This window comes from Pseudophryne corroboree, chromosome 6 (assembly GCF_028390025.1).
Source record: "Pseudophryne corroboree isolate aPseCor3 chromosome 6, aPseCor3.hap2, whole genome shotgun sequence".
NCBI lineage: Eukaryota > Metazoa > Chordata > Amphibia > Anura > Myobatrachidae > Pseudophryne > Pseudophryne corroboree.
Window position 1 is genome coordinate 826,575,621 of NC_086449.1, and position 22,311 is coordinate 826,597,931.

Here is a 22,311-nt window from a genome sequence, read left to right on the forward strand (position 1 = left end):
AATGACAGGAGCTGATTGGCCGGTACTTTATCTCTCTTTATCCATCTCCACTTTATCACTTGTTAAGGCTTTATACATTTGGGCCACAATTACAGCGGGCTTCGACCAGCTGTGCGTGCGCAGAGATCCGTTTGAATGCAGACAAATTGAGGCTGACACACGCACAGGTCTGAATAGGCCCCTAAGTGCCCCCCTTATCTGGCAGGAGGTCCCTCTGAAGCTGGCGGGCTGCGGCCTAGCTATAACCTGCCCCTGGTGGTGTTTCTTTCCCTTCGGCAGGTTGCACAGGAGGTTACATAAACAGCCTACGGCCGCCTGATGTTTCCTGCTGAGAAAAGGGAAGTGAGATGTAGCAAATGGCGCACGTTCACAGTGTGAAGAAACACGGGAGGAAATGAAGTCTGGCATTATACCTGAGGAAATAAACGCTGAGCTCTGTACACAGGAACTGCCTGCCGAGCAGATACCACAGCACAGCGCGTTTCACCTGGTGCACAATGTTCTGCTCCTGCTTTCCCCAACTAAACAGTTATTCAAAATATATATGTATAGACCAAAAACAACAAATACTGACACAGCCAATCCTGTGTTATGCCCCCCCACAAAAACAAAAAAAAAATTGACAAAAAGAGGCCACCCCAATCCACCCAGAAATCCTCACTTTTTGGTGATAGTGATCGAGCCCCTAGAGACCCCACTTAATTCAATGTACTGGCTGGCTAGCACTTACTTACTGACACATTCATTTATCTGTAATGAAGAATAATGTGTCGGCCGTCCCACACATCATGGCGCTGATGCAGATTGGGAGTCAGGAGCCATTCCATGTACATAAATAAATCATAGTTGCCTACGCTCCCTCATTCTGCGGGAGACTCCCTGAACTAGCAGCGATCTCCCTCACTCCCTGAATAGACCAGCAATCTCCCTGATATCACCTTACCCCCATCATGTAAGCCGTTACATTCTTGGGGAAAAAATGAAATCAGAGAGATATATACATTCACATGGGATCATCAGCGCCATTTCCCTGCATTGGTTATAAGGCACAATGATCCAAAGGTATCACGTGGAGACGGATAAAGAGTGATAACACACCAGCCAACCAGCTCCTCTCATTTTTCAAACCCATTATGATTGGCTGGTGCGTTATCACCTTCTACTTGTCACTGCTCTATCACTTCTCCAGGCTTATACATCTGCCCCACAGCGTGTTACATGACAGTTAGTAGCTGATTGGCTGGTCATTTATTACTCTTTAGCCATCTCCACTTTATCACTTTTTAAGGCTTAATACATTTGGGCCCAAGATCCCTGTGGCTACAGGCATTTTAAATCAGGTTTCTCGTGGCCACTTACAGTATATGGAACCTCTTGTAAAACACAATACATGAACAAATCCTGAAAAATATCAGTGTCTTTTCTTCTACAAGTAGATCTTTTTTACTTTGGGGGTCATTTACATTTGTATGTAAATCATGTGTATGACACGGCTCTCGGATGTAGCGGACCACGCCCGCGCTGATAGGGGTTACTGTCACATCTCCCTGACAGGCTTTATCAAAAGTAGGGAAGTGTGATATGGGATCCGGTCTGAAGATCGACAATGTTTAGGTCAACCACTATAGGTCGACAGTCACTAGGTCAACAGGGTCAGAAGGTCGACATGTTCTAGGTCGACAGGTCAAAAGGTCGACATGAGTTTTTCACATTGTTTTTTCCTTTTTTTACTTTTTCATACTTAATGATCCACGTGGACTACGATTGGAACGGTAATCTGTGCCGAGCGCAGCGGTAGCAGAGCGAGGCACCTTGCGAGGGGACACGGTGCACTAATTGGGGTTCACGGTCACTCTACGAAGAAAACGACACAAACCCCCCGATTAAAAACTCATGTCGACCTTTTGACCTGTCGACCTAGAACATGTCGACCTATAGTGGTCGACCTATACACTGTCTATCTAATGATCCACACCCGTGTTATATATATATCATTACACACACACACACACACACACACACACACACACACACACACACACACACACACACAATCTTGCACCAGTGTATATAGATTTTCTAATTGTCCGTCTCTTCTCACAAATGTTCATGGCGTCTTCTTCAGGAGTGATGCAGCTGATCCCTGATAGGGGCGGGGCTACACACCATTAGACTCCTCCCCCACATGGTGTAATGCAGCAAATCATGGGTCATAAAATAAAAATGCATCATGGGGGTAATTCCAAGTTGATCGCAGCAGGAATTTTGTTAGCAGTTGGGCAAAACCATGTGCACTGCAGGTGGGGCAGATGTAACATGTGCAGAGAGAGTTAGATTTGGGTGGGGTGTGTTCAATCTGCAATCTAATTTGCAGTGTAAAAATAAAGCAGCCAGTATTTACCCTGCACAGAAACAAAATAACCCTGCCAAATCTAACTCTTTCTGCACATGTTATATCTGCCTCCCCTGCAGTGCACATGGTTTTGCCCAACTGCTAACAAAATTCCTGCTGCGATCAACTTGGAATTACCCCCTATATTGGCTCCATCTCCTCCCCATAGACCCACGAATCGCTGCATTATGTTCACCTTCCCGCCCGGTGCCGGAGCATATGTGTGGTTGGATAATCGCTCGCACACCTCTAGATAAGGCCCCGTTCCCACCCTTTTTGCAAGGACCAGCCAATCAGTTCCTAACTGTCATGTTACAGGTTGTGTTTGAAAAATGACAATTGGGAGCTGATTGGCTGGTACTTTATCTCCCTCCACTTTATCTCTCTTCAAGTCTTAGTAAATAGACCCTATAATCTCACCACTTTATCACTCACCAAGCGTTGATGAATATGCCCCTTTAATAGTTGAAAACCCTTAAGAGGTAATATGGAGATTACAGACTACGGGCCAGGAACTTACGATCCATCCAGCCGCCGTGGAGGAGCTGAGCGGGATGATGGGTCCCCAGAAGGTGTAGCAGGAGGGAGTGGAAATGCCGGTTCCATCTTCATCCCCATGGAAACACGGTGACGGGGTGTAAGATCCTCAGGAAGGACCACAGGCGGATGATGGAGAGGTGAGGGAGGGGGTAATGGATCTGCGCCTGTCTGTGATTCAGAGGAAGGGTCTCCCATGGGATAATCTTGTTTTCTTGGCAGCCAAAACATGAGTTTGTGCTGTGCGGGGAGCTGACAGCCGGCAGAAGGCGGCGGATGAGCGGGGGTCTTTAATGAGGGATTTATCTGGGAAGATGCTGACACCTCCTAGGTAAGAGTCCCGTCATCAGGGAGAGGAGATGATATGATGTCAGAGACTGATGTGAGCGATGTCATACAGTGATCGCGTCTACGCCCTGTAATGTCTACACTGGGGTCATTCACACAGACCGGGCTTTGTCCTCTGACGCTGGATGCTGAAATAACGCATCATGGGGCTGATTCTGAGCTGGGGGCAAAACAAGGACAAAAAAAGGAGCAACTTCGCACCTGGACAAACCGCACTGCAATGCCAGGGGGCAATTACTTCTGCATGTAGCCCCCAGATGCTGGACGGCTTTACTATTACACTGCAATTCAGAGTTCAGCTAGGACATGACTCTCCCAGATCTATCTTTCCCTGCACATGTTACACCTGCCCCCCTGCAGTGCAGCATGGTGTTACCTGGCTGCATATGTTACACCTGCACCCCTGCAGCGCAGCATGGTGTTACCTGGCTGCACATGTTACACCTGCCCCCCTGCAGTGCAGCATGGTGTTCCCCAGGGTGCACATCTTATAACTGCCCCCCTCCAGTGCAGCATGGTGTTACCCGGCTGCACATCTTACACCTGCCCCCCTCCAGTGCAGCATGGTGTTACCCGGCTGCACATCTTACACCTGCCCCCCTCCAGTGCAGCATGGTGTTACCCGGCTGCACATCTTACACCTGCCCCCCTCCAGTGCAGCATGGTGTTACCCGGCTGCACATCTTACACCTGCCCCCCTCCAGTGCAGCATGGTGTTCCCAGGGTACACATGTTACACCGGCCCCCTGCAGTGCAGCATGGTGTTCCCCAGGTACACAGTTACACCTGCCCCCTTCTGCAGTGCAGCATGGTGTTCCCAGGGTACACATGTTACACCGGCCCCCTGCAGTGCAGCATGGTGTTCCCCAGGTGCACAGTTACACCTGCCCCCTTCTGCAGTGCAGCATGGTGTTCCCAGGGTACACATGTTACACCGGCCCCCTGCAGTGCAGCATGGTGTTCCCCAGGTGCACAGTTACACCTGCCCCCTTCTGCAGTGCAGCATGGTGTTCCCAGGGTACACATGTTACACCGGACCCCTGCAGTGCAGCATGGTGTTACCCGGGTGCAATGTTACTTGCTCTCATTGCTTTACTCCCACCTCAGAATCAACCCCTAAATCTCCCAAAATACGGGCGCGTTCCAGGGCACAGTCATATTTAACTTGGAAATGAATACGTGGGCGCGTTCTGAATATTCAGAGACAACAGAAAACTGACACAAAGGGGCTGATTATCCCGGTGCTGCCGGAGGGTTGTAGAAGTCACTGGTACATTATTCACATTCATTTATGTATATTTGGGCTGAATTGTAGGTAGATGGCGGCTGTACAGTGACCTCAGAGACGCTCTGATTGCGGTGTCAGGGGGTAATGTGCTGGATGCCGTGTGGCAGCTTGTGGAATACTCAGCACCGCGCAGCAATAGGAGCGAATGCTGGATGTTTGTTTTGGTATCTGGTCAGAGTGCTGACATTCAGAGAGACATGTTCAATAGTGCGCAGGACTTTTTGTGATCTGGCGACCAATGTTGAATTACCGCGGGTATGTGCGCTCCCGATACCTGCGGCATTCCATTTTTAAAAAAAGGTTGCAGATTTTTTTGCGGCCAAATTCCGGTGGAGAAGAAACAAAATGTGCCCACGGAGCACCAGGCGCTCCTCGAAGTGTATCGGCCGTTCTTGTGCCCGGCTGCTGCATCCTCCACACTGCCAGCTTTGGCTGGGACACACACACACCTGACAGGTCACACACACCGACTGACGGTGTCTCGTACACACTGACAGTGGGTCACACACACCAAGGGTTTCACACACACTGACAGGAGGTCTCACACACACTGACAGGTGGTCTCACACACACTGACAGGTGGTCTCACACACTGACAGGCGGTCTCACACACACTGACAGGTGGCCTCACACACACTGACAGGAGGTCTCTCACACACTGACAGGAGGTCTCTCACACACTGACAGGAGGTCTCACACACACTGACAGGAGGTCTCACACACACTGACAGGCGGTTTCACACACACTGACAGGAGGTCTCACACACACTGACAGGCGGTCTCACACACACTGACAGGCGGTCTCACACACACACTGACAGTCAGTCTCACACACACACTGACAGTCGGTCTCACATACTGACAGGAGGTCTCACACACACTGACAGGCGGCCTCACACACACTGGCAGTTGGTCTCACACACAATGACAGGCGGTCTCACACATACTGACAGGAGGTATCACACACTGACAGGCAGTCTCACACACACTGACAGTCGGTCTCACACATTGACAAGAAGTCTCACACACACTGACAGGCGTCTCACACACACTGACAGTTGTTATCACACACACTGACAGTTGGTCTCGCACACACTGACAGGAGGTATCACACACACTGACAGGAGGTCTCACACACACTGACAGGTGGTCTCACACACACTGACAGGTGGTCTCACACACACTGACAGGTGGCCTCACACACACTGGCAGTTGGTCTCACACACACTTACAGTCGGTCTCACACACTGACACGAAGTCTCACATACACTTACAGGCGTCTCACACACACTGACAGGAGGTATCACACACACTGACAGGCGGTCTCACACACACTGACTGATGGTGTCTCACACACACAATGACAGGGGGTCACACACACGTAGACAGGGTCTCACGCAGAGACTGACGTGGTCTCACACACTGACTGACGGTGTCTCACACACACTGACACAGGGTGTCACACACTGACTGACGGTGTCTCACACACACTGACACAGGGTGTCACACACTGACTGACGGTGTCTCACACACACTGACACAGGGTGTCACACACTGACTGACGGTGTCTCACACACTGACTGACGGTGTCTCACACACTGACAGTATCTGCCACATGGGCTCCTGTGAGCAGCACAGAATCAGGCCCAGGGAGTCTCACATCCCCACCTCTGGGTTACACAGAAACATAGGATGTGACGGCAGATAAGAACCACTTGGCCCATCTATATATATTTGATTCTTAGTTCTGCGTCTCTCATTGAGCCCGGGCTGCGGCGGCACCAGATGAGTTACTAAACCCCGCTGCTATGAGTGCAGAGCTAGAATCAGTAGACAAAGAGCGTTTTGGCTGCAGGCACCATGAGGCGCCTGGACACAATGAATATAAAAGTGCCAAATATACAAACCTTAAGGTCGATGTGAATGTCCAATCCTCAGTCCTCACACCTCCTCCTCATAATGTGCATCAAAAGGATAATAGCATGTAAACCAGAGGGGAGAGGGAAACCACATGTGCAGTCATTTAATAACATAGACACACATTCATAGGACATAGACAATCACAATCAAAAATCACAATAAAAATTCCCCATGTGTGACAGTCACAGGAAGACTGCAGAACAATTACCAGAGAGTCCGAGAACCCAAAAAAGTTCTCAAGCAAGTTCTTTAAATTCCAGAGTCCACCCGGGCAGGAGCTGGAAAATCCCTGGTTTCTGAAGATGCAGACTACTGTGAATGCTGACCGCAGGTAAAGTTCTCCAACGCGTTTCAACTCCTGTTCCTGGAGTCTTTCTCAAGGCTGGATACTGACTGCACACACACCATCCGGATATTTAAATACTCCTTTGGCCAATCACAAACAAATTCATGACAGGTTCCCCCCCGCCGTCGCGTGTACACGCTGCCGGGTTTCCATAGCAACCGGAATTTCCTCTCCGTCACTTCCGTCCTCGGGTTTGCGGTGCTGTCTCCATGGTGACTAGATACAGCGGAACGTCACTTCCGGTTACGGCGTCCTCGGTCAAGTTGCCACAGCAACTGAACGCAGGGCCCGCCTGTCTCAGAAGCGCGTCTTTACTGTCTCTAAGTCTCAGTAATCACTGCCATGGTTACGCTGTAAACAAACCCGTTATAGACGACTAGGAGTGTTCAGTCTTTATCCCTTACATTTAAAAACTTACATCCAACACCTACATCTGGTGATTCCAGTTATACGTAATTGCAGAGATTCTAAAATGAAGAAATACACAGAATAAAACACAAGTTACAACACCAGATGTAAAACAAGCTGAATCCTAAAAACCCTACATGAACCACTTTAGTTCAAAGTCATTGTTAAGACCCATAGGATGGAAAGTGTTAAATTCATAGATAAAATGCATCTCACTTTGGGCTAAAAGTGTGGTGATGTCCCCCATTTACATAATAAATGTATATAGATGTATGTATGGTTATGAGGCACCGGGCCAGGCAATTCTGAGGCCACGGGCACCGACGGCTAAATCCCCGGCCCCAGGTAATGAGACGTCTTATACTGGAAATGTATTACATATCCGGGGATGTTACAATGCATTGGGGGCTACAGCCTGCGACTGTGATATGTCAGGTTTCTAAATGTATACATATAAAGGGTATCCGCAAGATAGACAGTAAATAGGTCAACGTTATGTCAATAGGGTCAAAAGGGCGACAGCTAAATGGTTGACACAGAAAAAGTCAACATGTGATTTTTCATGTTTTTTTATGATGGTTAGGGTTAGGCTGCAGGAGGGAAGGGTTAGGGGTTAGGCACGTGGCGGAGGGTTAGAGGTTAGGCACTTGGCGGAGGGTTAGGCACTTGGCGGAGGGTTAGGGGTTAGGCACTTGGAGGAGGGTTAGGGGTTAGGCTGCGGGAGGGGAGAGTTAGGCACTTGGCGGAGGGTTAGGGGTTAGGCATTTGGCGGAGGGTTAGGGGTCAGGCACTTGGAGGAGGGTTAGGGGTTAGGCATTTGGCGGAGGGTTAGGGGTTAGGCATTTGGCGGAGGGTTAGGGGTCAGGCATTTGGCGGAGGGTTAGGGGTCAGGCACTTGGAGGAGGGTTAGGGGTTAGGCATTTGGCGGAGGGTTAGGGGTTAGGCATTTGGTGGAGGGTTAGGGGTTAGGCTGCGGGAGGGGAGGGTTAGGCACTTGGCGGAGGGTTAGTGGTCAGGCACTTGGCGGAGGGTTAGGGGTCACTTGGCGGAGGGTTAGGGGTCAGGCACTTGGCGGAGGGTTAGGGGTCAGGCACTTGGCGGAGGGTTAGGGGTTAGGCACTTGGCAGAGTCCGTCTGAGCGGGAGACGGAGCAGCAGAGAAGAGTTGGGGCTGAGTACGCGTTGGGGGGTATGGTCAGAGCTATGGATTTCATTTTATTTGGAATGATGTATACATATTTACTGGATCAGTCTGCGCTTGTCCTGGCCGCCCGCCACCCATCCAAGCCCCACCTGAGATGGCACTTGTAGCGGGACAGACCTTAAGGTGCCCACGCACAGATAGATTTTTTAAACAATGTGAGTGTTTCCGACCAATCGGAACGACGCATCGTTGAAAAATGGTCCGTGTGTGAGCATGTCAACGTCGCAACGCGCGCACCAGCTAGTCGTTCTCCGCCTCCTCAGATCCCTTTAACATGCAGAAATATCTGAGGAGGTTGTGAATGATGCCATGTTGCCGAATTGTGCATGGCCTTGCTCCCCCCCTTTCCCCCGAGCCGTGTGGTCACTCATCGCCGCCCGTATCGGCAAATGTGTGTACACTTGCCAGTGGCGGCACCCCGACACTCGCTCCATAATAATAATAATAATAATAATAATAAACATCATAATAAAGGCCCTCATTCCGAGTTGTTCGCTTGCTAGCTGCTTTTAGCAGCATTGCACACGCTAAGCCGCCGCCCTCTGGGAGTGAATCTTAGCATAGCAGAATAGCGAACGAAAGATTAGCAGAATTGCGAATAGAAAATTCTTAGCAGTTTCTGAGCAGCTCCAGACTTACTCCAACACTGCGATCAGCTCAGCCCGTTTTGTTCCTGGTTTGACGTCACAAACACGCCCTGCGTTCGGCCAACCACTCCCCCGTTTCTCCAGACACTCACGCGTTTTTCCGCACACTCCCAGAAAACGGTCAGTTTCCGCCCAGAAACACCCACTTCCACTCAATCACACTCTGATCACTTCAACGATGAAAATTCTTTGTTCGGACGTGAGTAAATCTACTAAGTTTTGAGATAAAATACTTAGCGCATGCGCACTGCGTACCATGCGCATTTTCGTCTTAATCGCTCCATTGCGAAATTGGCAACGAGCGAACAACTCGGAATGACCCCCAAAATTGGGCAGAGGGGGTGGCTGATACTTTTGCATCCCCTCTCCCCTACCCTGACGCTGCAGACCAGCTCCTGGATGTCATGTCTGTGAGTAGGCCTTACGTATACTGCACGTGCATCAATGCATCACCGGTTTAGCAGCCGGATCGTGCGTGTGCTGTACGTAATAATTATGTCCTATTACATATAATCCAGATCTGAGGGGTTACATCTGTGGCCGCACATTGCTATCAGGGTGGCTGAGCCGCCGGGACCTTATCTGACGAGTGAGGGAGAATAAAACACAGATCTTGTTGTTTGTTTTTATGCCCTGATAACTGTGGTAATAACTGGCTGGGACGCAGACAAAGGCCTGCCTGTCTCTGCCTCTAATCACATCCAGCGTCCCTCTGGGGCTGTTTATGCTGAAAAATGCAACATACTGTATAGACGTATTCACTGACCAATACAAACCGGCACAGTGAGGGCATCACGCGGGCAGCACCCAGAGAGAGTCGGCGTGCGGATAGACATAATCTGCCCCGTCGTATGAGGGGGCAATTATATGACCTCTATGGCCGGGCAGAAATAACGGCACTCAGTGAATGGGGGCTGGTGCTTGGGGCTGACCAAAGGGAAGATGGTGCGTTTCTCCCTGTTCCCGAGAGCCGTAAGCGTCTTCAGGCCGACGTCCACTGCGAGACTCAGATAGGCCCAGTGTCAGACTGCGGCAAGAAGGGCCCACCGGGGAAATGCAGTGGTAGATGCCCATGCTTAAGGGCATGTCCAGGCAATAGTGGAGGTGTGGCCAACCACCACAGAGTCCCGGCTAACCAGTAGAGAGTGCATGGGCTGGGTCACATGATAAATATATATAGTAAACACTGCTTGTACGTGCATGGTAATGTAGAAGATTAATAACAGGAGGAGGTGGGCCCACCGGTGGTTTCCCCTGTTCCCCAGTGGGCCAGTCCGACCCTGGATAGGCCCCTTTTAACCAATGACTAAGGTCAGTCGTAGCCTTCCTCTGGGGCTGGAGTCTTCAGCTCCTACATAAGTAGAGGCCTCTAATTAGATGGGGAGGGTAATGGCCCATAACAGTACAGTGGTTTTCCCCCCACCCCCTTCCGTAAAGACTTGACCATACACAAAAACAAATGTGAAAATGTGTAACTTGCGGCGGATGAGTTAATGGAATAATTGTGCTACGACTGGAATAGTGTTGAATGAATCCCATAGGGGGACCCCAGGGGGCTCCTATGCACTCTGTGCGGCCAGATCAGGGCCCGGAGAGTAGGGAAACAGCACTGCAGAGCTACGGGAAGTATCTATGTCAGCAGCCACCGGCTGTGGGTGAAGCCAATCCCGTTGTTGTGATCCTGGAGGAGATTTGCAGTTTAGGTGAAGGCGTCAGATGGTCTCTTCTGTTTCGCTAATCTCATTAGGTCTGAGAGACGGTGACTGCCCTTGGCCGACAGACCTGCCAGATCAGGCCAGCTCTTCCTAGAGGTCTGCAGGCTTGGCAGTGGCGTGTCGGGGCCTGCGGCCGCTGCAGAGGCGAGGAAATGACAGACTGCCGGGTGTTCAATATAGATTATCTTCAGAAAAGTGTAGTTAGTGTGACATTATACTTAAGTATTGCTTATTGTGATCATTAACACACACACACACACACACACACACACACACACACACACACACACACACACACACACACACACACACACACACACACACACACACACACCCCCCCCCCCCCCAAACTCCGTACAGATAGGCTATGACCTGTACTCATGACCTCACGACTGAGGCAGTAATGCTGACCACCATGGCGCCGTGCTGATCGATAACAAGTGCCGGAGCATGCCATTTCATCGGCTATTCACCGATATCCATGCGAGAGATAACTACAAACAGGGGCTGCAGCCTCAGAGTGTGACCTCTGATGGGGACACGTGGGAAAGCTGAGGCAGCGATATACAGTAGCATGCACAGATTTAATTATGTTTAATAGCACTGCTCTAATTAGGTTAGAAATCTGCGCTGAGACAGAGAACCTGATTAATCTCCGCTGTTACCCGCGTCACACCACGCGGCTGCTGCAGCCATGAACCCACAGTAGCTTTTCTTTGTCGCAAATTCCACTTTACGGAACTGCGTATGCGCACAAATAAATTCTCATGCATCCACCATGTGTAGATTTGGACGCATCTTGCACCTATGACGCCGCGCCCTTAGACGGGCAGAACAAGGGAGGGGGTGCCGGCGTAGGTCCTGTACAGAAAGGGCCTGTACACACATGAGAAAGCTGGGCAGAATGGATCAGAGTCGCTGACTGTGACTGGGGCGCACTGGAGATAGGGATGGTGCTGGGTGAGAATAAGAGGGTAAAGGGCCCTGCTCGTGAAAGCTTACAGTCTAGGAGGACATGCATCGCACTGTACAGCGAACAGTATGTCGCTTGGGGGGTTCTGTCAACTGGAGGCATCAGGACGAGATGCCATGTTGTGCTGGAACTGAGGATCAGCCTATATATATATATATGTGACGCTATATCTTTCCAGTTGTCCTTGCCTAGCACGTGTGGATGCTTGGGGCAGGCCAGCTACTCTGAGTGGGCCTTGTGTCCCCACATATACTCTTTGTGCTTTGACATGTATTATAGTGTAAGTGCTATGGCTTGTGTTACACTATGCAGCATGTTTGCACTTATACAATGGGCGCTCCGTCATCTGCTGTGTCCTGGCCCTGGGGAAAGTGGTTCCGGTGCCCACAACGAGGCACTGACTGCAATACTGGGGTGAGGGGAGATGATAAGTGCACTCAGTGCTCCGGGGTTTACCATGAAATGAATGAAACTATAATATTATTTAAATAGTATCTGGATTTTGTTTCTCTTATGCTTTTTATACATGTAGATCACATGTTGTGTATTCCCCCTGGAGAGAGAGACAAGTGCAGCGCGTCACACATATCCTGGGTGGGATTTATATTGCACAGTAATACTTTTTAATCATAGGTTTGTGTTTAAAGCTGCATTGTGCTAGAATTGTCATAAATAATACAATTGCTGCATGCGCTTATTGGGGGTGATTCCGAGTTGTTCGCTCGCAAGCTGCTTTTAGCAGCATTGCACACGCTAAACCGCCGCCCTCTGGGAGTGAATCTTAGCTTATCAAAATTGCGAATGAAAGGTTCTCAAATTTGCGAATAGAAATTACTTTGCAGTTTCTGAGTAGCTCGAGACTTACTCTGCCACTGCGATCAGTTCAGTCAGTTTCGTTCCTGGTTTGACGTCACAAACACACCCAGTGTTCGCCCAGACACTCCCCCGTTTCTCCAGCCACTCCCGCGTTTTTCCCAGAAACGGTAGCGTTTTTTCACACACTCCCATAAAACGGCCAGTTTCCGCCCAGAAACACCCACTTCCTGTCAATCACATTACGATCACCAGAACGATGAAAAAACCTCGTAATGCCGTGAGTAAAATACCTAACTGCATAGCAAATTTACTTGGCGCAGTCGCAGTGCGAACATTGCGCATGCGCAATTAGCGGAAAATCGCTGCGATGTGAAAAAAATTACTGAGCGAACAACTCGGAATGACCACCATTGTTACCAGAGTATATCAGTGTGCATCTAGTGCAATATAAAGCTTCATAGTATCTATCTATCTATATATATATATATATATAGTGTACATTCGGCGGCACTCCGGTACAAAGAAGCATACAAGCAGGTTGATAGAAAACAACGTTTCGAAGTTTTTATTAACTTCGTCCTCAGGTTATAACACATACAATAACCACATACCTTTATATACCCTTCCCATGTGCAGGTGAGCTCCGGCGTGGGTCCGGCGTTCAGACGCCCACGAGTGACGTCATCCTGCCGTCCCGCCCACCGGAGGCATCACCCTGTAAACCAAAATACAAATACAGAAAACAATCAAAAGTGCACAAAAAGCATACAAATAAAACACAATATTAAAACAAGCACAGATACAGTACACGCAAATGTCAATAGACCCTTAATATTGTAATGGTTCCCGCTGAGAGATCAATACCACGGATCAAAATCACCAGTCTAACACGTTGACCCCGGACACAAGTATGCTATAAAAAGCAATGCAGTCCCAATGTCTCATTGAGACCCCTTGGTGCCAGCGTCTGTAATTCATGTATCCATTTAGATTCCTTTTGTAACAACATTAAAGATCTGTTGCCCCCTCTCACTTTGACTGGTACATGATCAATGATAATATATTTTAAACACGCCACACTATGTTTAGCGACTGCGAAATGCCGAGCTACCGGCTGATCGCTGGTCCCACTCAGGATAGCTTTTCTGATGGCTAATTTATGATTCGCCATCCGTTCCCTGAGTGTGCAGTCAGTTTTACCCACATAGTGCAAACCACAGGGGCAACTAATCAAATAAATGATAAACTTAGTCGTACATGTGAGTCTAAATTTGATGGTATATTTTTTCCCACTAAAGGGATGATGGAAAATACTACCTGTCAGCAGGGATCTACAGGTCGTACAATTTAAACACCTGAAACAACCTTTACGAAGGGCAAGAAAGGTATTCTGTTCACTTTGTCTGGCAGCCAAATCAGTGACGTCAGTCTTAACTAGCCAGTCCCTGAGATTTCTTCCCCTGGTATACGTGGGCATGATACTAGTCTCAGTCATGTTTAAATCACCATCTGACTTGATCATTGGCCAAAGTGATTTAGCCACCTTAGAAATGACTCCACTCTTGGTGTTAAAATGATTAACCCAAGGTAACCTTGATCTGGTAGATGGTTTTACTTGTTGTGTCAGCAAGGATTGTCTATTGATACTGAGGGCTTTCTCTTTAGCCTGCAACAATCTATCCAGAGGGTATCCCCTCTGACTAAACTTTACAATCATCTCATCAATCCTGGCAATGGCATTTTCTCGTACACTACAAATCCTCACAGCTCGTAAGAACTGTGAGTATGGTAACCCATATTTAGATGGAAGGGGATGAAAACTAGAAAAATGTAGCACAGTATTACGATCAGTGCTTTTCTGATATAAGTCAGTCGACAAAATTCCATCCCTGCACTGAACCAATACATCCAAAAAATTAACACTGTTGCTACTCATATTGAAGGTGAACTTAATTGGATGATTAGATTGATTGTGTGTGCTGATGAAATTCTGTAGTATCTCCTCCGATTTAGACCAGATGACGAACACGTCATCAATATATCTGAGATACAACACAATGGCCTCAGAAATACCAACATTGTCAAAAAAGATTTCCTGCTCAGCTACAAACATATATGAGTTAGCATACGACGGGGCCACAGGGGACCCCATCGCACACCCAGATGTCTGCAGGTAAAACCTGCCATCAAAAATAAAATAATTATGAGTCAAGATCATTTCTAACAACTCAATCACAAAATCTACATCTGGCCCAGTGTATAGAGGATTCCCCTCAATGAGTCTACGCACTGCTAGTAACCCTGCATTGTTGGGAATGACTGTATACAGACTAGAAATGTCTATACTGCACAAAATACTGTTAGCTGGAATCTTCCCCAATTTTTGCAAGTGATTAATAAAGGAAGTCGTATCAAGCAGATATCTATTCCTACTAACAATGCAAGGTTGAAGCAAGGTGTCAAGATAAGTGGCTACTTTTTGAAAGAGCCCATTACGGGCCGCAATAATGGGGCGCCCAGGTGGATTCTCTAGCGACTTATGTATTTTGGGCAATGAGTATAGCACCGGAACAACCGGATAATCCACAATTAATGCTTTCATTAGCTTATTACTAATTACCCCCGTCTCTACTGCCACCTGTAATTTATCATGCAAAATTTGTGCAAACTGACCAGTCGGATCACCCTTCAACAATTTATATACGGTACCATCATTTAGTTGTCGATATAATTCATGTTTGTATGTAACCAAATCCTGTATCACGATACCCCCACCTTTGTCGGCGGGGCGTATCGTGATATCAGTATATGATGCCAAATCTCTAAGCGCATCATATTCAATCTTACTCAAATTATTGTAACACTTGGACTTAGATTCTGAAACAATCCCAACAGATACAGTGTGATTCAATAATCGTCCATAAGTCTTAATGGTGGCATTACTAGAAACAGGATCAAATTTGCTACGATTTTGTAATTTTAACAACTTAGGAGGCAACACCTCCTCCACAACAACTGGTGTTAAGTTCTTACTGCCTCTAAAGTGCTCATGTAGCTTTAATTGGCGGTTCAGTTTGTACCTCTCCACTTCCCACTGAAAGGAATCAAATTTAACCGTAGGGACGAATGAGAGTCCCTTTCTTAGTACCTGTAATTCCGTGGTGGTAAAATGATGAGTGGACAGATTAAACACTATCTCTTCCGATAAAGGGGGGGACGTCCCACTCTGCCTCGTCCTCGTCCTTTGGCACTGGCCACCTCTGCGCGTCCACCGCCTCTGTCGGCGCCTGTATCCTTGGTCCGTACCCCTAAAGGGGACCTAGTAGTGGAAGTGGTGGTATCGGAAGGGATGTCAGAATCACTAGTATTCTTATCCGCCGATGAATCGGATTGCCAAAGCTGCTTATAGTTCCGTTGTCTGCCAAATCGTTGTCGGTCATTCCGGGTCCCACATGCCCACAAGTATACCCGATTTTGTTCGTAGTCGGCGTTAACTTTTGCCAGTTTCTGTCTCTTAAATTGAATTAAATCTTTTCGATATACAGAAATTTGATTATCAAGTTTTTCCATCCAATTACACCGTGTATCACTGACAATCGTCTCCTTATATTTCTGTTCAAAAGACACGATTTTCTCTCTTGCAATTGTCAGTTCACGTGTGGATTCCTCAATTACTAACAGGAGGAGATCAAAACTACATTTGTTTAGAATCGCTATCCAGCGTTTACAGAAAGTGGTATTGAAGCGCCCGATGGTCGGGGCATTGCGAATTCTAAACCCACGTGGTATGCGTTTATCCTTATAATAGTCACTCAAAGTGATACCGTGGTAAAGGTAGTCAATCTCCTTCTGTTTCAATTTAAGCCAGTCTCTATATAACATGTCAGCAGACTGTATATCAATGTCATCCTTGAGACCTCTATCCCGTAAAATGGCATCAGCCTCAGCCTCAGAAAAAGTTAGGGTAGTTCCTTGTGTCAATAATGATAAATTGACATGCTCGACTGCATCTGTGCCTGATGCAACATTCAGTTCAGCCATAGCCAGCTGACAGGTAGTGAGGCACACAGAGAAAGCGAATGAACTATATCTTATGGGTGCTTAAGCCATGAACAAGCTACTACCTGCAAGGCAGCCTGTCCACCTCTATACAATTCCTTCGGCAGCACTCCCAGTCTCAGAGTATATCGGTCCGGTGCCCTCCTGACCCGTATGGCAACGGGTATAACGTAGTGTACATTCGGCGGCACTCCGGTACAAAGAAGCATACAAGCAGGTTGATAGAAAACAACGTTTCGAAGTTTTTATTAACTTCGTCCTCAGGTTATAACACATACAATAACCACATACCTTTATATACCCTTCCCATGTGCAGGTGAGCTCCGGCGTGGGTCCGGCGTTCAGACGCCCACGAGTGACGTCATCCTGCCGTCCCGCCCACCGGAGGCATCACCCTGTAAACCAAAATACAAATACAGAAAACAATCAAAAGTGCACAAAAAGCATACAAATAAAACACAATATTAAAACAAGCACAGATACAGTACACGCAAATGTCAATAGACCCTTAATATTGTAATGGTTCCCGCTGAGAGATCAATACCACGGATCAAAATCACCAGTCTAACACGTTGACCCCGGACACAAGTATGCTATAAAAAGCAATGCAGTCCCAATGTCTCATTGAGACCCCTTGGTGCCAGCGTCTGTAATTCATGTATCCATTTAGATTCCTTTTGTAACAACATTAAAGATCTGTTGCCCCCTCTCACTTTGACTGGTACATGATCAATGATAATATATTTTAAACACGCCACACTATGTTTAGCGACTGCGAAATGCCGAGCTACCGGCTGATCGCTGGTCCCACTCAGGATAGCTTTTCTGATGGCTAATTTATGATTCGCCATCCGTTCCCTGAGTGTGCAGTCAGTTTTACCCACATAGTGCAAACCACAGGGGCAACTAATCAAATAAATGATAAACTTAGTCGTACATGTGAGTCTAAATTTGATGGTATATTTTTTCCCACTAAAGGGATGATGGAAAATACTACCTGTCAGCAGGGATCTACAGGTCGTACAATTTAAACACCTGAAACAACCTTTACGAAGGGCAAGAAAGGTATTCTGTTCACTTTGTCTGGCAGCCAAATCAGTGACGTCAGTCTTAACTAGCCAGTCCCTGAGATTTCTTCCCCTGGTATACGTGGGCATGATACTAGTCTCAGTCATGTTTAAATCACCATCTGACTTGATCATTGGCCAAAGTGATTTAGCCACCTTAGAAATGGTTGTTTCAGGTGTTTAAATTGTACGACCTGTAGATCCCTGCTGACAGGTAGTATTTTCCATCATCCCTTTAGTGGGAAAAAATATACCATCAAATTTAGACTCACATGTACGACTAAGTTTATCATTTATTTGATTAGTTGCCCCTGTGGTTTGCACTATGTGGGTAAAACTGACTGCACACTCAGGGAACGGATGGCGAATCATAAATTAGCCATCAGAAAAGCTATCCTGAGTGGGACCAGCGATCAGCCGGTAGCTCGGCATTTCGCAGTCGCTAAACATAGTGTGGCGTGTTTAAAATATATTATCATTGATCATGTACCAGTCAAAGTGAGAGGGGGCAACAGATCTTTAATGTTGTTACAAAAGGAATCTAAATGGATACATGAATTACAGACGCTGGCACCAAGGGGTCTCAATGAGACATTGGGACTGCATTGCTTTTTATAGCATACTTGTGTCCGGGGTCAACGTGTTAGACTGGTGATTTTGATCCGTGGTATTGATCTCTCAGCGGGAACCATTACAATATTAAGGGTCTATTGACATTTGCGTGTACTGTATCTGTGCTTGTTTTAATATTGTGTTTTATTTGTATGCTTTTTGTGCACTTTTGATTGTTTTCTGTATTTGTATTTTGGTTTACAGGGTGATGCCTCCGGTGGGCGGGACGGCAGGATGACGTCACTCGTGGGCGTCTGAACGCCGGACCCACGCCGGAGCTCACCTGCACATGGGAAGGGTATATAAAGGTATGTGGTTATTGTATGTGTTATAACCTGAGGACGAAGTTAATAAAAACTTCGAAACGTTGTTTTCTATCAACCTGCTTGTATGCTTCTTTGTACCGGAGTGCCGCCGAATGTACACTACGTTATACCCGTTGCCATACGGGTCAGGAGGGCACCGGACCGATATACTCTGAGACTGGGAGTGCTGCCGAAGGAATTGTATAGAGGTGGACAGGCTGCCTTGCAGGTAGTAGCTTGTTCATGGCTTAAGCACCCATAAGATATAGTTCATTCGCTTTCTCTGTGTGCCTCACTACCTGTCAGCTGGCTATGGCTGAACTGAATGTTGCATCAGGCACAGATGCAGTCGAGCATGTCAATTTATCATTATTGACACAAGGAACTACCCTAACTTTTTCTGAGGCTGAGGCTGATGCCATTTTACGGGATAGAGGTCTCAAGGATGACATTGATATACAGTCTGCTGACATGTTATATAGAGACTGGCTTAAATTGAAACAGAAGGAGATTGACTACCTTTACCACGGTATCACTTTGAGTGACTATTATAAGGATAAACGCATACCACGTGGGTTTAGAATTCGCAATGCCCCGACCATCGGGCGCTTCAATACCACTTTCTGTAAACGCTGGATAGCGATTCTAAACAAATGTAGTTTTGATCTCCTCCTGTTAGTAATTGAGGAATCCACACGTGAACTGACAATTGCAAGAGAGAAAATCGTGTCTTTTGAACAGAAATATAAGGAGACGATTGTCAGTGATACACGGTGTAATTGGATGGAAAAACTTGATAATCAAATTTCTGTATATCGAAAAGATTTAATTCAATTTAAGAGACAGAAACTGGCAAAAGTTAACGCCGACTACGAACAAAATCGGGTATACTTGTGGGCATGTGGGACCCGGAATGACCGACAACGATTTGGCAGACAACGGAACTATAAGCAGCTTTGGCAATCCGATTCATCGGCGGATAAGAATACTAGTGATTCTGACATCCCTTCCGATACCACCACTTCCACTACTAGGTCCCCTTTAGGGGTACGGACCAAGGATACAGGCGCCGACAGAGGCGGTGGACGCGCAGAGGTGGCCAGTGCCAAAGGACGAGGACGAGGCAGAGTGGGACGTCCCCCCCTTTATCGGAAGAGATAGTGTTTAATCTGTCCACTCATCATTTTACCACCACGGAATTACAGGTACTAAGAAAGGGACTCTCATTCGTCCCTACGGTTAAATTTGATTCCTTTCAGTGGGAAGTGGAGAGGTACAAACTGAACCGCCAATTAAAGCTACATGAGCACTTTAGAGGCAGTAAGAACTTAACACCAGTTGTTGTGGAGGAGGTGTTGCCTCCTAAGTTGTTAAAATTACAAAATCGTAGCAAATTTGATCCTGTTTCTAGTAATGCCACCATTAAGACTTATGGACGATTATTGAATCACACTGTATCTGTTGGGATTGTTTCAGAATCTAAGTCCAAGTGTTACAATAATTTGAGTAAGATTGAATATGATGCGCTTAGAGATTTGGCATCATATACTGATATCACGATACGCCCCGCCGACAAAGGTGGGGGTATCGTGATACAGGATTTGGTTACATACAAACATGAATTATATCGACAACTAAATGATGGTACCGTATATAAATTGTTGAAGGGTGATCCGACTGGTCAGTTTGCACAAATTTTGCATGATAAATTACAGGTGGCAGTAGAGACGGGGGTAATTAGTAATAAGCTAATGAAAGCATTAATTGTGGATTATCCGGTTGTTCCGGTGCTATACTCATTGCCCAAAATACATAAGTCGCTAGAGAATCCACCTGGGCGCCCCATTATTGCGGCCCGTAATGGGCTCTTTCAAAAAGTAGCCACTTATCTTGACACCTTGCTTCAACCTTGCATTGTTAGTAGGAATAGATATCTGCTTGATACGACTTCCTTTATTAATCACTTGCAAAAATTGGGGAAGATTCCAGCTAACAGTATTTTGTGCAGTATAGACATTTCTAGTCTGTATACAGTCATTCCCAACAATGCAGGGTTACTAGCAGTGCGTAGACTCATTGAGGGGAATCCTCTATACACTGGGCCAGATGTAGATTTTGTGATTGAGTTGTTAGAAATGATCTTGACTCATAATTATTTTATTTTTGATGGCAGGTTTTACCTGCAGACATCTGGGTGTGCGATGGGGTCCCCTGTGGCCCCGTCGTATGCTAACTCATATATGTTTGTAGCTGAGCAGGAAATCTTTTTTGACAATGTTGGTATTTCTGAGGCCATTGTGTTGTATCTCAGATATATTGATGACGTGTTCGTCATCTGGTCTAAATCGGAGGAGATACTACAGAATTTCATCAGCACACACAATCAATCTAATCATCCAATTAAGTTCACCTTCAATATGAGTAGCGACAGTGTTAATTTTTTGGATGTATTGGTTCAGTGCAGGGATGGAATTTTGTCGACTGACTTATATCAGAAAAGCACTGATCGTAATACTGTGCTACATTTTTCTAGTTTTCATCCCCTTCCATCTAAATATGGGTTACCATACTCACAGTTCTTACGAGCTGTGAGGATTTGTAGTGTACGAGAAAATGCCATTGCCAGGATTGATGAGATGATTGTAAAGTTTAGTCAGAGGGGATACCCTCTGGATAGATTGTTGCAGGCTAAAGAGAAAGCCCTCAGTATCAATAGACAATCCTTGCTGACACAACAAGTAAAACCATCTACCAGATCAAGGTTACCTTGGGTTAATCATTTTAACACCAAGAGTGGAGTCATTTCTAAGGTGGCTAAATCACTTTGGCCAATGATCAAGTCAGATGGTGATTTAAACATGACTGAGACTAGTATCATGCCCACGTATACCAGGGGAAGAAATCTCAGGGACTGGCTAGTTAAGACTGACGTCACTGATTTGGCTGCCAGACAAAGTGAACAGAATACCTTTCTTGCCCTTCGTAAAGGTTGTTTCAGGTGTTTAAATTGTACGACCTGTAGATCCCTGCTGACAGGTAGTATTTTCCATCATCCCTTTAGTGGGAAAAAATATACCATCAAATTTAGACTCACATGTACGACTAAGTTTATCATTTATTTGATTAGTTGCCCCTGTGGTTTGCACTATGTGGGTAAAACTGACTGCACACTCAGGGAACGGATGGCGAATCATAAATTAGCCATCAGAAAAGCTATCCTGAGTGGGACCAGCGATCAGCCGGTAGCTCGGCATTTCGCAGTCGCTAAACATAGTGTGGCGTGTTTAAAATATATTATCATTGATCATGTACCAGTCAAAGTGAGAGGGGGCAACAGATCTTTAATGTTGTTACAAAAGGAATCTAAATGGATACATGAATTACAGACGCTGGCACCAAGGGGTCTCAATGAGACATTGGGACTGCATTGCTTTTTATAGCATACTTGTGTCCGGGGTCAACGTGTTAGACTGGTGATTTTGATCCGTGGTATTGATCTCTCAGCGGGAACCATTACAATATTAAGGGTCTATTGACATTTGCGTGTACTGTATCTGTGCTTGTTTTAATATTGTGTTTTATTTGTATGCTTTTTGTGCACTTTTGATTGTTTTCTGTATTTGTATTTTGGTTTACAGGGTGATGCCTCCGGTGGGCGGGACGGCAGGATGACGT

At 46.7% G+C, this 22,311-nt stretch overlaps 1 protein-coding gene across 1 annotated transcript in view; it reads left to right on the forward strand.

The window, feature by feature from the left end:
• Nucleotides 1-3,145: 3,145 nt before the first annotated feature.
• MICAL3 (microtubule associated monooxygenase, calponin and LIM domain containing 3) overlaps nt 3,146-22,311 on the forward strand; it is a 144,569-nt gene continuing 125,403 nt past the window's right edge. Inside the window, exon 1 of the mRNA XM_063929290.1 lies at nt 3,146-3,260. The gene's annotated coding sequence lies outside the window, so the exon portion shown is untranslated. The remainder of the gene's footprint in view (nt 3,261-22,311) is intronic.